The sequence below is a fragment of the Malaclemys terrapin genome, chromosome 20 (assembly GCF_027887155.1).
Source record: "Malaclemys terrapin pileata isolate rMalTer1 chromosome 20, rMalTer1.hap1, whole genome shotgun sequence".
Lineage (NCBI taxonomy): Eukaryota > Metazoa > Chordata > Testudines > Emydidae > Malaclemys > Malaclemys terrapin.
Genome location: NC_071524.1, coordinates 15,579,207 through 15,594,823, shown reverse-complemented (window position 1 = coordinate 15,594,823; position 15,617 = coordinate 15,579,207).

The following is a 15,617-nucleotide window of genomic DNA, read 5'->3' as shown; positions in this document are numbered from 1 at the left end:
TTATCCACCCTGTGCCCTTAATGAGGCATGGTCCTGTGGATCTCCTCCTTGGTCCCGTGTACATCAACCACTCCGAGTTTCAGGTCTGCAGAGGGGACAGAACCCAGCTCTGCCCGTGCCCAAGGGCCACCACCGTCACTTGAGCGAAAGGAGAATCGCTGCTAGCTGCATGCGGTATGGGGGTCTAGGACACACATATGCAGTTTGGAGGGAAGCGGTGTCCCACGCGGGCCAGCACCTTCCATGACTCTTGGCTGCTGCTTGGTTTCGGTTTGGGCGGTGGTTTGGTGGGGATTCAGTCCCCTGGGGAGGCACGAGGATAAGATATAACTGTGTACTAACCTCCAGAGCTGCAGCATGTGGGGAACCGTTCGTCCTGGAAGATTTTGATTTTTTTAAACATAATGTTGAGGGATAATATCAATGTTTATTTTTAAGCATGACAGGGTGGGGGGAGACTTTATAAGCCGGCTGGGTCAGCAGCATTGTAGCAACGGGCTTTGTGTAGCCTTCACCGCAGCCCAGTTGGGTTGGAGCCGTGTGGGTCCCAGGATATTAGCGAGACCAGGTGGGTTGTCCAGGAAAGTCAAACAAAATAAAAATTTGGTCCCGGAAAAATATTACTTCGCCCACACCTGGTCTCCCTCCCCCCTTTTATACGCACGAAGGTGGGCCAGGTTCTCAAGCAGCGTTTCTCCGACGTCGCTTACCTGCAAACATAGGGTTACCATACGTCCGGATTTTCCCGGACATGTCCGGCTTTTGGGGGCTCAAATCCCCGTCCGGGGGGAAATCCCCAAAAGCCGGGCATGTCCGGGAAAATCAGGAGGGAGGGAGGGCTCGGCCGGGGCCTCTTTGGCCGGGCCGGTGCGGGGCCGGGCCGGGGTCGCGGGGCCGGGCGGGGAGCAGGGGGCGCGGTGCCGGGGGCCGGGCCGCCGGGGGGTGCGCCGGGCCGCGGAGCTGGTCCGGGGTCGCGCCGGGCCGCGGAGCCGGGCCGCTGGGGGGTGCGCCGGGCCGGGCCGCGGGGGTGCGCCGGGCCGCGGAGCCGGTCCAGGGTCGCGCCGGGCCGCTGGGGGGTGCGCCGGGCCGGGCCGCTGGGGGGTGCGCCGGGCCGGGGGGGTGCGCCAAGCCGGGAGCCGCGGGGTGCGCTGAGCCGGGGGGCCGGGCCGGGAGCCGGTCCGGGGTCGCGGGGCCTGGAGGTGCGCCGGGCCGTGGAGCCGCGGGGTGCGCTGAGCCGGGGGGCCGGTCCGGGGCCGCGGGGGTGCGCCGAGCCGCGGGGTGCGCTGAGCCGGGGGGCCAGTCCGGGAGCCGGTCCGGGGTCGCCGGGCTGCGGGGGTGCGCCGAGCCGCGGAGCTGCGGGGGTGCGCCGAGCCGCGGGGGTGCGCTGAGCCTGGGGGCCGGTTCGGGAGCCGGTCCGGGGTTGCGGGGCCGGGGGGTGCGCCGGGCTGCGGGGGTGCGCCGAGCCGGGGGGCCGGTTCGGGAGCCGGTCCGGGGTCGCGGGGCCGGGGGGTGCGCCGGGCCGCCAGGGGCCGGCCGGCAGTGCTGGGCGGGCCGGGTGTGGTTGGCCGGGGCCGGCCGGCACCCCAGGGCCCGAGCCGACCCAGGCTGGAGCCGTGGGAGGGCCAGCCTAGGCCGCACCTCCTCCCCCCCCCCTTTACCTGCTTCAGGCTTCCCGCGAATTAAATGTTCGCGGGAAGCAGGGGAGGGGGCGGAGACTTTGGGGAGGGGGCGGAGTTGGGGCGGGGGCATGGGCGGGGCTGGGGGCGGGGCCGGGGTCCCCTGGAGTGTCCTCCATTTGGAGGCACAAAATATGGTAACCCTAGCAAACATAGATTCTCAGCCCTGGCCTGGACGGTTTGTGTGGACGGTGAAACGGACGTTGGCCGACATTGACCGGAACCGGCCTAGGCCCATGAGGGAGAGAGGGTGCTGGGGCCTGAAATCGAAACCCTCCCCAAGCCCCTCACCGTCGTTCCCCCCCGGCTGACCTACTTCTGTTCCAGGCCCTGAGCCCTGCAGCGCTTGCTATGGGGCCCCCGCTCTTCCATGTGAAATCTCCTGGCCCTGGCTTTTGGAGATGCTGGGCTCGCTTGCCTTCCAGAGAATGTTAGTTAAACGGGGGGGATGGGAGCCAGGACTCCTGGGTTCTATTCACAGCTCTGGGACGGGAGTGGGGGTTAGTGGGTTAGAGTTGGACAGTGGCGGGGATGGGAGTCTGGACTCCTGGGTTCTATTCACAGCTCTGGGATGGGAGTGGGGGTTAGTGGATTAGAGTTGGACAGTGGGGGGGATGGGAGTCTGGACTCCTGGGTTCTATTCACAGCTCTGGGACGGGAGTGGGGGTTAGTGGGATGGTAGGGGGTTAGTGGGATGGGAGCCAGGACTCCTGGGTTCTATTCCCAGGAGTTGGGAAGGCAGTGAGGTCGAGTGATTGGAGCAGGAGTCAGAACACGGGTTCTACCCCAGCTCTGGGAGGGGAGGGGCGGGTTTAGTGGGATAAGAGGCAGGGGGGGCAACTGAGAGTCAGAACTACTGGGTTTGCTTTGCAGGAGTTGGGAAGGGAGTGGGGTCTAGTGGTTAGAGTGTGTGTGTGGTGGAGGGATAGGCGTTAGGACTCCTGGGTCCTCTCACCAGCTCTGAGGGGGAGTGGGGCTGAGTGGGTCGGGGCGGCGCTGGGAGACAGGACTCCTGGGTTCTATTCCAAACACCCCTGAACTTTGGGAAAAGTTCTGACCCAGGTCCCAACTTCACCGCCAGTCCCAGCCTCGGGGTAGGGGAAGGGGACACCCCTGACCCAAACCTTCCTGAATTCAGGGGTCCTTGTGGGTCCAGCTCAGACCCACCCTCTGCTCACTGGGCTGTGGAGGAGCCACTCTGGGGGGGCTGGCAGAGCGAAGACACCCCCCCCCCCCCGGGGAAGCTGGATGTGTTGTGTTGTATCCCTTATTTCACGCAACAGCACAGCTCTGTCTGCTCTGCTGCCCTGGGGAAGGGAACAGGGCCTGGGACTTCCGATCTGCACAGGCAGGGATCTGCCATTTTGGAGGTGATCTAGATTGGGGGTGGGGACCCATTGGGCAGGAACCTTTGTCTCCCCCCCCATTTTTTCTGCTCATCTTTTACCAATGACCCCAAAGCCCATTGACGGACAAGGGGATCTGGAGCCCGCTTTGCAGCCCCATCAGCATTAAGCCGGAGTGTTAGAGCCATTCGAGATCGCTGGAGAGGTAGGTGAAGACTCAGGAGAGCCGGTTTCAATTTCTGGCTCTGTCACAAACTTCTTGTGTGGCCGTGGCCAAGTCATTTAGCTGCCCCGTGCCTCGGTTTCCCCATCTGTACAGGGGTGGATAAGAGCCCTGCCTTGCTCCCCGGGGGGGTGGGTTGTGGGGATATATACTTTATAGCTCACGAGGGGCCCAGACGCTATGGTGATATGGATCAATGATTGAACAGAAATCTCTAAATCAGGCTTGGATTTGATGGGGAAAAGGTCACTTCTGTAACCCTGCCAGGAGGAGGGATGGGTTTGACCTGCTGGGACAAACTCCCCACAGCAGAGGGCGCCGTACAGATATGCGTGGTGGGGGGAGAGGTAGCTATCAAACTATGCCCTGTGGTTAGCAGGCTACACATAGGAAATATTAAGCAAAACGCCGGTTAAACAGCGAGGCAGGTTGACCTTGAGGTTTACGGCCCCTGGGCTGGGAAGCTCAACTCAGTTCCCAACAATGCCACTGGCCGGTGGGGTGACTTTGGGCAAGTTGCTCTCCTCACCCCCGCCCCGTGCCTCAGTTTCCCCAGCTGTCAAACGGTGAGGATGCTACTTCTGCCTGGTTTCGTTGAACGAAAGCTCTTCGGGGCCCACCAGGGCCTGTAGCGTGAGTGAGAATAGCAGCGTGGTTGGGGACAGGCCCGTGTCAGCTGGGGGTGTGCGCACGTCTGGGTCTGCTCTGCAGGGGATCCGCTCTCTCTCTCTCCCCTCTTAAATTGAAAGCACTTGTGTGAACTCTCCCAGGGAGAAGAGGGGGTGGCGGGGGAAGGAGCAGGACCGGTGGAGTTCAGGCCGAGCCGCTGGTTCCCACGCCACCAGAGCAGGGAGTGAGTAATCTGACCGCGGGTCACTTTCAGCCATGCCTTAAAAAGGCATAACATGCCGTTGCCCCCAGACGGAGCCCTGGACTCCAGGAACGACGGTTGAGACGGGAAAGTTGCTTCATTGGAGGGGGTGGCCGGGCGGGAGCCGCGGCCCTCCCTCGCTTTGGCCAAGGGAAGGTGGGGAAAACCCAAGCGTCCGGCTGAGGGAAGCACTTGAGAATCCTGACCCTTTCACGCTGGCTTGGGGTGGGGGCTGGGGGAACAGCTCGTCCACGGAGCTTTAGCGTGTGCTAGAAATGTGCCGCAGCTTTTTCTAGTCTGGGTCTCATCCAGATCAAAGACCCCGGCATACGTGGCAGGGGTGGGAATAGACTGGAAACCAATATTTCTATTTTCAGGGTGCAGCTAAATTTGAAACCATGATGTCTGTTATTTACGGTGGGACGGGGTTGCGGGGGGCGGGCGGTAAAGTTGAAACTGACATTTTTATTTTTGGGGAGGGGGGCGACTACATCAGGAGGGAGGGGTCTACATTTGAAAGCCACATTTCGGCTTTCCAAGAATCCAGTTTCTTCGGCAACACAATATAACAAAGTCTTCGCAGAATGGGGTGGGGGAGACAGATAGTCTTGCGGCCGTAGTTCGACCAGTCAGGAAGCGTGAACGGCTGGGCACTGCTGTGGGGAAGCTCACCCTTGATTGATTTATGGTAGCACCAATAGGGTACCGGTTTGTTGCATATTTAACAAAGAGGGCCTTTCTCCAGACTGCTCATTGGGCATTGGAGTTAAATGTAAAGACAACCCAGGGCGTTTTAAACAGCATGATTGGAAATCCATCAGAGCTGCTGCAGCGTTCCATCTCCTGCGCTACCGTCCCCCCTCTACCCACCGATAATGTGGAATGGGTTCAAAGAATTGGCTACGGGCACTGGGCCTGATTCTCTGCTGCCCTGCAATTTGCAGGCCATTTGCAACAACGGGTGCAAACCTCTGCCCGATCAGACCTGCTTGCACCCGCTTTGCACTGGTGCCAATGACCATGCACGGTGCCAGGCGATGGTAGCCTGGCCCTGTGGGTGTGAGCAAGAGCTGAGAAGTGAGGGAATGTGGCCCAGTGGGTTGTGGTCAGGTCTGGGCCTCACGTGACCTGAGTTCTATTCCTGGCTCTGCCACTGGCCTGCTTGGCTATCTTGGGTGAGTCCCTGTGCCTCAGTTTCCCCATCTGTAAAAAGGGACCGGCCTCCTTTGAGATCTGCTGATGCCAGATGCTCAATAAGCGCTTGGGGCTATTGTCATGTGTGCCGTGAGCGTTCACTGGCCCTGAACCAGTGCGAATCCTTCGGAAGGAAGAAATCCAGGTCATGCGTCAGCTGAGACGCCGCTAACATCATCACATCTGTGCCTTGAGCCAGAACTGAGCCAAGTCTCTGCCAAGGTTTCCTCCTCTTCTGTATGGAGGAGACAGGCCCTGTCGTGTTCTGTCTCTCTCTCGCTCACACACACGGATTAACATACACACACACACAAGTATGTGTGCACGTGCATTGCACACTCACACATGCCTATACCCACCCCAGCTTTCAGCTCAAGGCGTTGGTGAGTTTTGCACGGCAGCAGTTTTTCCAAGTCGCTCTGCTCGGCCCCGCTGCCGGCTCCCCCCTCCTGCCCCCGCTCCCCAGGATTGGGCCAACACGTGTTTTCTTTCAAGAGAATAATCACAATTTTGAAAGGGCCCCAGTGCATTCCTGAGCAGTGATTCATGTTCAACCACGACAATGGAACATTTGGGGCTGAAAACGAATATGCGAGACGGCAGGAGCTCATTGTTAGCAGGGCGGCATTTGGGCCGTCTCTGCCCCCCCCCTTTTTTTCTTTCTCATTTCTCCCCCCCGCACGTTTCTTTCTTCCGATCAGTTTGGTATCCCCACTCCTCCGGCTCCAGATCTCTGCTCTCCAAATTCAGCTCCCAGCCAAGCCAAGGTGCCCCCTTTTCAATCCAGTGTGATGATCCGAGATCCCTTTAAGTGTGTGTGTGTGTGTGACCCTGCTTCTGCCTGGCCTGTATCTGCTGTGTGTGTGTGTGTGCGTGTGTTTGTGTGTGTGTGTGTGTGTGTGTGAGTGCATGACCCTGCTGCTGCCTGGCCTGTATCTGCTCTGTGTGTGTGTGTGTGTGTGTGTGTGTGTGTGTGTGTGTGTGTGTGTGACCCTGCTGCTGCCTGGCCTGTATCCGCTCTGTGTGTGTGTGTGTGTGTGTGTGTGTGTGTACACACATGCTTGTATTCTTAAAGTGAAATTCACCCAGGCAAGGCCCCAGCCGTGGCTTGAGGCTTTCAGGGGTGTGTAGGCCAGTTTCAGGCCTCAGATGCTGAATCTCGGGCAGTAGCTCTCTCGGGAGACTTCCTTTGTTTGATCAGGGTGGTAGGTTCAGGGGAGGGGGGGATCTTTATTGCACCGGGGGCAGCTGTAACTCAGTACTGGGTAAGTGACCCCTGTGCAAACAGCTGTCTTTTGTTCCAGCCTAGAGGCAGCTGCATCTCAGTGCTGGATGAGCAAACCCTCGCTAGCCAGCTGCCATAGCCCACTCCAGACGCTGCCGCATTTCAGCGCTGGACAAGGGATCCCTGGATAAAAAGCTGCTGCGCCCTGCCCCAGAGGTGGCTGCATCTCAGTGACAGGTGAGGAATCCCTATATAAAACCTGTGTGCGCTCCACCCCAGAAGTGGCTGCGTTTTAACAAAGGACAAGTCTGTATAAATAGCCGCCCCGCCCCACCCCGGTGACAGCAGCGCTCCAGTGCCAGGGCAAAAGCAAACCCTGTACGTCCTCACCTGAGAAGGGGTTCCCACAGCTCAGAAAGCACTTGACTCTTCCTGCCTGGAAAGCGCACTAGACCTGCAAAGACACGAGTACAGTCCCTTGACGAGCCCTGCCCTGCTCGGTTATAAATCGCTTTGCTGTGTTGGTTTTGCACTGAGCTGTTGCAGTCAGCGCTGGAGGAGTGTCGCTCCGAGGGCAGGGGGGGAAGGCGAGGAAATCGCCGAGCGCTTTGTTAATTGTCTGTCTGCCAGAGTCATGTTGGGGCACCCAGGTTCCATTCCCCCACGCCCGGCCCGTGCCTAGTCAGCAGCCAGAGGTCTGGAGAGCAGGGTCAGGAGAGCAGGCACAGATTATAAAGCCAGAAGGGTCCACTGCGACCATCTAGTCTCGCCTCCGGCATAACACAGGCCGACTGAGGTCAGATATCAGGACAAACTTTCTAACTCGCCAGGGAGGGAAGCTCTGGAACAGGCGTCCAAGGGAGGTTGTGGGATCCCCATCACTGGAGGTTTTTAAGAACAGGTTGGAGAAACCCCTGTCTGGGCAGGGCTAGGGATACATAGTCCTGCCTGGGCGCGGGGGGCTGGACTAGACAACGCCTGTGATTTTTCTCTCCCCTCCCCGTTCTCCTGGTGTGCGATGGAGGGTGCATAGCTGTTTGCCTCACCTTGTCCGGCCTCGGTAGCCGCCGGATTCCCGTCCCACGTGGGATGCCCTAGTAATAATCCCTCACTGGTATTACCCGCCGATCTCAAAGCACTTTACAAAAGATCATTTCCCCCATTTGACAGATGGGGAAACTGAGGCACGGTGGGGGGGACTTGCCCGAGGTCGCCCAGCGACAGAGCCAGGAATAGAACCAAGGTGTCCTGCAGCGCAGATCAGTGCACTACCCGCTAGGCAACACTGCCTCTCCTAACAGCCCTTGTGCCAACGGGGTGGCCGGCCATATGGCCCCTGGCAGAGTCATGCCCAGCCTCAATATGGTCAGAGCAGAGGGTGGACACCAGGGTGTCATGTCCTGGGGAGATCCCTGTGACTCAGTCAGTGAGTCCCTTTCAAGGGCATGGGTCCCTCCCTGGCAGCATTCTGGGCCTGGGGGCGGCGGGGGGGGGGGGGGGGAGTACGTGAGCCGTGAGCCAGATGGATATGAAGCAAGGAGCTTGTGGGCCCCTAGGACCCACCACAGGGACCCCCAGCAAAGCCAGAGCTGGCAACTTTTAGGCCCGTAACGAGGCCGAGATCTTCAAATAGAGCTGCTGATCTGGGGTGCCTCTGAGACTGAGTCTCACAGCTGATGAGCACCCACTGATTTCAGCCCTAACCGCACCTCCAGAACTGGGACTAGAACCCTGACTTGCCCCACCCCTGCTCTAACCACTGGATCCTACCCCCCTTGGAGAGTCAGGAACAGAACCCCGGAGTCCTGCGCCCAAGCCCTCCCACACTCCTAACCTACTAGATCCCACTCCCATCCCAGAGCTGGGGTGAGAATGCCGGAGTCCTGGTCTCCAACCCTGTGCTCTAGCCACTAGAATTTGCTAGCCCCCAGAGCTGGGGTGAGAACCCAGGCGTCCTGGCCTCCAGCCCTGTGCTCTGGCCACTAGCATTTATTAGCCCCCAGAGCTGGGGTGAGAACCCAGGCGTCCTGGCCTCCAGCCCTGTGCTCTGGCCACTAGAATTTGCTAGTCCCCAGAGCTGAGGTGAGAACCCAGGCGTCCTGGCCCCCAGCCCTGTGCTCTGGCCACTAGCATTTACTAGCCCCCAGAGCTGCTGCCTGGTTTCCTTTCGGGGAAGCTGGCACAATGGGAGCTCCCAGCCGCCGAGCGCAGCTCCCTGGACCTGCGGGAGGAAGAATCAGGGCTTTGTGCTGCCGATGGCAGGCACCGCCAGGCGCGATGTGCTGGGTGGAGGCGGCCGCGGCGTTGGCAGTGGCAGCCGGGAAGAGGGCTGAGGCGGCTGCTCGGACGCGGAGACTCGCCTCTTGTTTTGGGAGTTGTGGGGGCCATTCCCGGCTCGGCACAGTGACAGCGTCAGCAAGGGAGTGCTCACAGGTACCCCATTCCCAGCAGGGGGCGCTGTGGGGAGCGGGGCAGGGGCACTGGCTGTGGGGGGGGAGCCCCCGGTTACTCCAGTCCCAGCCTGTCCCAGCAGGGGGCGCTATGGGAGCAGGGCAGGAGCTGGCTGTGGGGGGGAGCCCCCGGTTACTCCAGTCCCAGCCTGTCCCAGCAGGGGGCGCTGTGGGGAGTGGGGCAGGAGCTGGCTGTGGGGGGGAGCCCCCGGTTACTCCAGTCCCAGCCTGTCTCAGCAGGGGGCGCTGTGGGGAGCGGGGCAGGGTGCTGGCTGTGGGGGGAGCCCCCGGTTACTCCAGTTCCAGCCTGTCCCAGCAGGGGGCGCTGTGGGGAGCGGGGCAGGGTGCTGGCTGTGTGGGGAGCTCCCAGCTACACCAGTCCCAGCAGGGGGCGCTGTGGGGAGCGGGGCAGGGTGCTGGCTGTGGGGGGGAGCCCCCGGTTACTCCAGTCCCAGCCTGTCCCAGCAGGGGGCGCTGTGGGGAGTGGGGCAGGGGCACTGGCTGCGGGGGTCCAGCTGCAGCTCTGGCAGTGCAGCACTGTGGGCCCAGCCTGGGGCGGGGGCCGGGGAGAGAGTGTGGGGCCTGGGCGGTTGTTAGCTCAGCTGTCAGCGCTCGGAGGCTGCAGGGCGTGGGAAAGGCCACAGGGCTTGCTCTGGCTGCGCCAGGGGGCTCCGGCGCCAACCAGTGCAGCCGCACCAGGAGGGGGGGGGCTGGCATGACCCCCCCCCAGCACCTAGTCCCCCCTGCACTCAACCCCCTCCCTCTGTGCCCCCCAACATTAGCCCCCCTCCCCCAGCCCCAGCACCTAGCCCCCCAGCACTCACACCCCTTCCCCTCTGCCCCCCAACAGTCACACTCCTCCCCCAGCCTGAGCACCTAGCCCCCCCAGGACTCACACCCCTCCCCTCTGCCCCCCAACATTCACACTCCTCCCCCAGCCCCAGCCCCTAGCCCCCCCAGCACTCACACTCCTCCCTCTGTGTCCCCAACATTAGCACCCCTCCCCTAACCCCAGCACATGGGCCCCCAACTCTCACCCACCTCCTTTTGTGCCCCCACAACATTCATACACCCCTCCCCGCAGCACTCTGACCCCCTCCCTCCTTTCTTGCCCCCCCTTGGGTCCCTCCTCCTGTCCCCCCCCGACCCATGGCCCCCTTCACACTCCCTCCTTTGGGCCCACCCCACGCTAATGCTCCCTCTCCCCCCAGCCCTCCGCCCCCTTACGGGGTGGGGAGCCCAGCCTGGCAGCCTGCGCCTGTTGAAATCAGTGGGAGCCAGGAGCCTGATCCTGCGAGGTGCCAGGGGCCGCCCTGTTAAAGTCGGGGCGCAGGCCTGGGGGGACGGTGCCGTTTAAGAGACAAGTCCTCAGCGTTAGGCCTTGGGTCTGGACGGACGGCGGGGCCCCTTTAAAAGCCCCTTTGGGTCTGTTCTGATCGAAGCCAGAAAATAAATCACCAAATATATCGTCTGCGCTGAAAGAAAAGGCGGCTGGGAAAGGCGCCAGACCCAGCTGTGCAAACGGGCCAGATCCCCTGCTGGGGGAAATCGGCCTCACTCCGTTGGAGTCAGCGGGGCCAGATCCCCAGCTGGTGTAAACGGGCATCACTCCAAAGCCGACCGACACTGAGAACCAGGCTCCGGGCTTGTGCCGTGAGCTCCCCTGAGCCGCGGGGGTTGGCCGAGGGGCCAGCCATTGGCTTAGCCGGGCAGAGGGCCCGTTCCCAGAGGGAGTGCTCCTGGGGACAGGGGGTGTATGGCACTGGGTCCGTGTGGCTTAGCTATGCCAGGAAGTCTGGGGTTTTATGGGACACAGGAAATGAGACACTGGCAAAGGTATGACGTCTCCCTTGGCGTAAAGGTTCCCAAGGCCCGGCCTGCTAATTTCCAGGCTGGGAAATCAACAACTGGCCAGTGCAGCGGTGCCACTTGGCAAGGGCTCCCCGTGTGCCTCAGGGAGACAACAATCGGGCAGTGTGAATGTCCTTAAAGGGGCCAGGTTCTCCAGCAGGGCAGGTGCCCAGTGCCAAAGATCAGCCGGATTGGATCCCCACCACATCATCAGTAACTTCGGAGATGCTTAGCCTTCCTCCCTGGATCTCAAAGCACTTCACAGGGATGGGTCATTGGTGCGACCCTCATTTTGCAGATAGGGGAAACTGAGGCACAGAGTGGGGTGGGGGGACTTACTCGAGTCTGGGGATAGAACCCAGTTTTCTGGGCAGTCTCCACCCACCACGCTACCTATATGTGTGGCTCAGCAGCCAAAGGTAATTTACAAATGTTCCCTAGATCTCAAAGCGTTTCACAGAGAAGTAGCAACACCCCCATTTCGCAGATGGGGAAACTGAGGCATGGAGCGCCAAGATCAACAACACGCTCTTTGCGGCCTAAGTAGAGGAGGTGAATTGGGTGCTATTACAGACCAGTGTCAGCATTCTATGGTGAGGGCACACTATGGAGTAACTGAGGTCAATAGCATGCCATTATAGACCAGTATAACCAAGGTCAACAGTGTGCCATTATGAACCAGTGTAACCAAGGTCAAGATCATGCTGTTATGGACCAGTATAAGCAAGGTCAATATCGTGCCATTACAGACCAGTATAAGCAAGGTCAATATCGTGCCATTACAGACCAGTATAAGCAAGGTCAATTTTGTGCCATTACAGACCAGTATAAGCAAGGTCAATATCGTGCCATTACAGACCAGTATAAGCAAGGTCAATATTGTGCCATTACAGACCAGTATAAGCAAGGTCAATATCATGCCATTATGGACCAATATAACCAAGGTCAATATGGTGCCACTGAGGACCTGGGACTACTCAGTGCCCTTCCCAGCCAGCAGAGGTGGTTTCCCCTCATGAATGAGCCTCTGAGCAGCTTGTGAATTATTTCCTTTCCCCCTTCCCTGGCTGGCGGCGGGAGCTTTCCAGCCCACACCGGGAGCTGCAGAGTGGGAAGCGCGGTCTGTAAATTACCCCCACCACTGGAGCAGCGTCCCCTGAGTGGCTTCTCGCTCCAGGACCAGGTGAAGTGCGGCGAATAACTCAGCTTTACTGCTGAAGTCAGGGCCAGAGTCTGGCTTCTGCATATATCTATGCACAGGCACAAGCACACACACGTGTGTGCAAACATATGCACACACCCACACAGGCACTAGCACACACGTGTGTGCATGCAAACATAGGCACACACATCTCAATCCATCCCTGCAGTGGGCGGGGATCCCATGGGCTGGGACCTTGATCTTGGGAGTCCTTTGGGCACCTTAACCTTCTAAACAGAAGCAATTTTTAACAAAAGCGGTGAATAAAACCCCATCCAACTCCAGCTCCCTGAGGGCCGCCCGGGCACAGCCCCCGGGCCACACACTCAAGGAAATCTGGGGCATGCAACAAGCCACTGCCCGGCTGACCCCCACAGCTAAGCAACTTGGGCTTGGCTTAGTTCTAGCTGGGACTGAACGTTCACCAGGGCGTAGGCCGAGCAGGGACGGTTCGAGTCCACGTTGCGAAGTTTCCACCCCTTTTCCGCCCGGCAGTGTGAGATGCTCTGGCCCATGTTCTCCCCAGCGCCGGGGATCCCAAACCCAGCCTGGGAGGAGCTGGAGGGGAACTGCCTCATTGAGTCAATACGGTGGCTGTTGCATCAAACGCTCCACTGCCCCACGGGACTGAGGCTCTGGGACAAGAGCGAGCCAGGATTTTGCAACAATCGGTTGATTTATGGCCCCTTGCCCTTTGTTCAGAGACATTTCCCCGGCTTCACCATTTAAAACCGGCTTGGGGCATGCAAGCGGGGCCGGCTATCAGACGGGTGTCCCATGCACAGCACTGCGGCCTAGTGACTGGAGCGTTGGGCTGGGACTCAGGAAATGTGGGTTCTCGTATTAGCTCTGCCGGGCAAGTGCCTGCTCTGTGCCTCAGTTTCCCCATCTTTAAAACAGGGATAATGATACCGACCTTCTTGGGGAAGTGCTTGGAGATCTACAGGGAACAAGAGCCCAGGGCGGTTCTTCTTTTGCGCCAGTTACTAGAAGGATTCACAAGCAGCAATGAACAATTATCCATGAGCTAGACGGGGAAGGCTGGTCTGGTGATTATAGGCCTGAGAATCAGGACTCCTGGGTTCTATCCCCGGCTCTGGGAGGGGAGTGGGGTCTAGTGGTTAGAGCAGGGGGCTGGGAGACAGGACTCCTGGGTTCTTTCCCCAGCTCTGGGAGGGGAGTGGGGTCTAGTGGTTTGAGCAGGAGGTCTGGGAGACAGGACTCCTGGGTTCTTTCCCGAGCTCTGGGAGGGGAGTGGGGTCTAGTGGTTAGAGCGGGGGGGGCTGGGAACCAGGACTCCTGGGTTCTTTCCCCAGCTCTGGGAGGGGAGTGGGGTCTAGTGGTTAGAGCAGGGGGGGCTGGGAGCCAGGACTCCTGGGTTCTCTCCCCAGCTCTGGGAGGGGAGTGGGCTCTAGTGGTTAGAGCAGGGGGCGCTGGCAGCCAGGACTCCTGGGTTCTGTCCCCTGCACTGAGAAGTAGCTAGAAAGGGGGAACTGGAAACCCCGACTCGTGGTTCTACTCCCAGCTCTGCTGTGTGAACGTGGGAGGAGCCGCTTTCCATCTCTCTCTGTACCTCAGTTTCCCCATCTGTGAAATGAGGTTAAAGATACTCTTGCGCCTTTTTGACCCAAGCAGCAAGTCAAAGCTGGGGGCCCTGTGCGTGTTCCAGCCGGGAGCAGAGGTTGGCGATAGTCAGCTATTTCTTGGAGGCAGTTTTGTTTGTTTACAAAGAACGGACGACTGAATGCAGAAGGAATCCAAAAACGGCCATTCTCTTCAGCCTGCTCCCCTGACCCAAAAACCGCCCCGGGTTCCTTCCCGAGGCAGACACCGTGCATCTCAGCTGCTCCTTCCAGCTGTCTCTCGGGGCACGTCTACACTACGGCTTGGGGCCAGCCGCACCCCCTGGGGGGACAGACGTGGGCTAGCTCAGCTCCGGCTAGCGTGCATAGAATAGCAGCGTGAACTTTGCCACACAGGCAGCAGCTCGAGTTAGTCCCCTGGGCTTGGACCAGGGGGTTGGGCAGGCTTGGATCACTGGGACAAGGGCTGTCTGTTTGCTCCATGTTTGTACAGCACCTGACACAATGAGGTCTGGGACCATAACTGGGGCACCTAAGTGCTACCATAATACACCTAATAGCAATAAAAATGGACAGCGCCCGGCACAATGGGGCCCAGGGCCATGCCTGGGGTTCCTAGGTGCTACCATAATAAAAATAAATAATAATAATCTGTAAAGTGCTTTGAGCTCCTCGGGTGAAAGAGCTAAAGCATGATTCGTTCATCTTCTCTGGAGGGGTGGGAACATACCCTGGCCCCCCCTTCCCCATCTCCGTGGGGGTCGATCAGTCGGAAATTGCTGGGAGCAAGCGTCTTAAGCCACCCGCCCTCAAGCTGCGGGGGGCAAGTCACCCTGGGCGATCCCCACTGAGAACGTGTCTATCTGGGGAAATTGATGGGCATCGCTACCCTGGAATAATTATCCTGCTCCTACGGCTAGCCCGGAAGAGCCCCTTGTTTGCCCACTCTACTCCAGACTAATCACTCCGGTTTGGGAGTTATACCAGGGAGAACTAGAGCCCTTATAACTACGCCAGCCAATTCGCCCCCCCACCCCCCGGGGAAGAGAAGGCCTAGGTTGGGAAACTGACGTGGTTTTAGTGATTCAGCAGCCTTGAATAGGTCCTTTCTCCCATCCATTGCTGACTTGGCAGCTAGGATGTCTGAAGGCTGGGTGGGGAGGGGCCAGGGGGCTTTGTCTCAGGGACATAGCATAACTGTGGTCAGCCTTCAAAAATCATAAAGGCTTTCTGCTTGGTAGGAAGGGCTGGCTGGGGCGGGTCCATTCCCAGCTCTGATGCTGCCTCCCTATGGTACCTGGGCCTTGAGTTTGATATTTCAATAGCGCTCAGTGTGTCAGATGCTTGGCACTTTTGTTGTAGGGGTCAAGCCCTAGGAAATCTGGCTCTTCCCTGCCTCTGTTTCCCCAGCTGGAAAACAGGCAGAGCAATTCTCCCTTTTGCCTGCCTTGTCTCCGATTTGGGTCGAGGTCCTTAGCCGCCACCGTTCAGCGCCACGTGAAGCTTTGCTAACATTTCAATTCTGTCAAGTATCCGTGTTAGTCTGGATCTGTAAAAAGCAACAGAGAGTCCTGGGGCACCTTTAAGACTAACAGATGTATTGGAGCATTTCAATTTTGCACGTCTTTAGTAGCACGATTGTAAATTCCAGTGGAGGCAGCGTGGCCTCCCGGATAGAGTACTGGAGCAGGACTCGGGCGACTTGGGGTCTATGCTCCGTTCTGTCCCTGGCCTGCTGGGTGACATTGGGTCAGTCACGTCCCTGCTCCGTGCCTCAGTTTCCCTTTCTGTGCTCTGCATATTTGTAAACCCTGCATGGCGGGGACTGTCACTTTGGGTCTGTGCAGCGCCTGACACAATGGGGGCCCTGATTTCAGTTAGCGCCTCTTGATGCTACCCAGATATTTAGAGCTAGCTGAAATGTATTGACTGAATTTATTTATTTCAAGAAAAAATGCAGCACAGGCCAACTCCAACGTGTTTTGTGAAAACTCTTT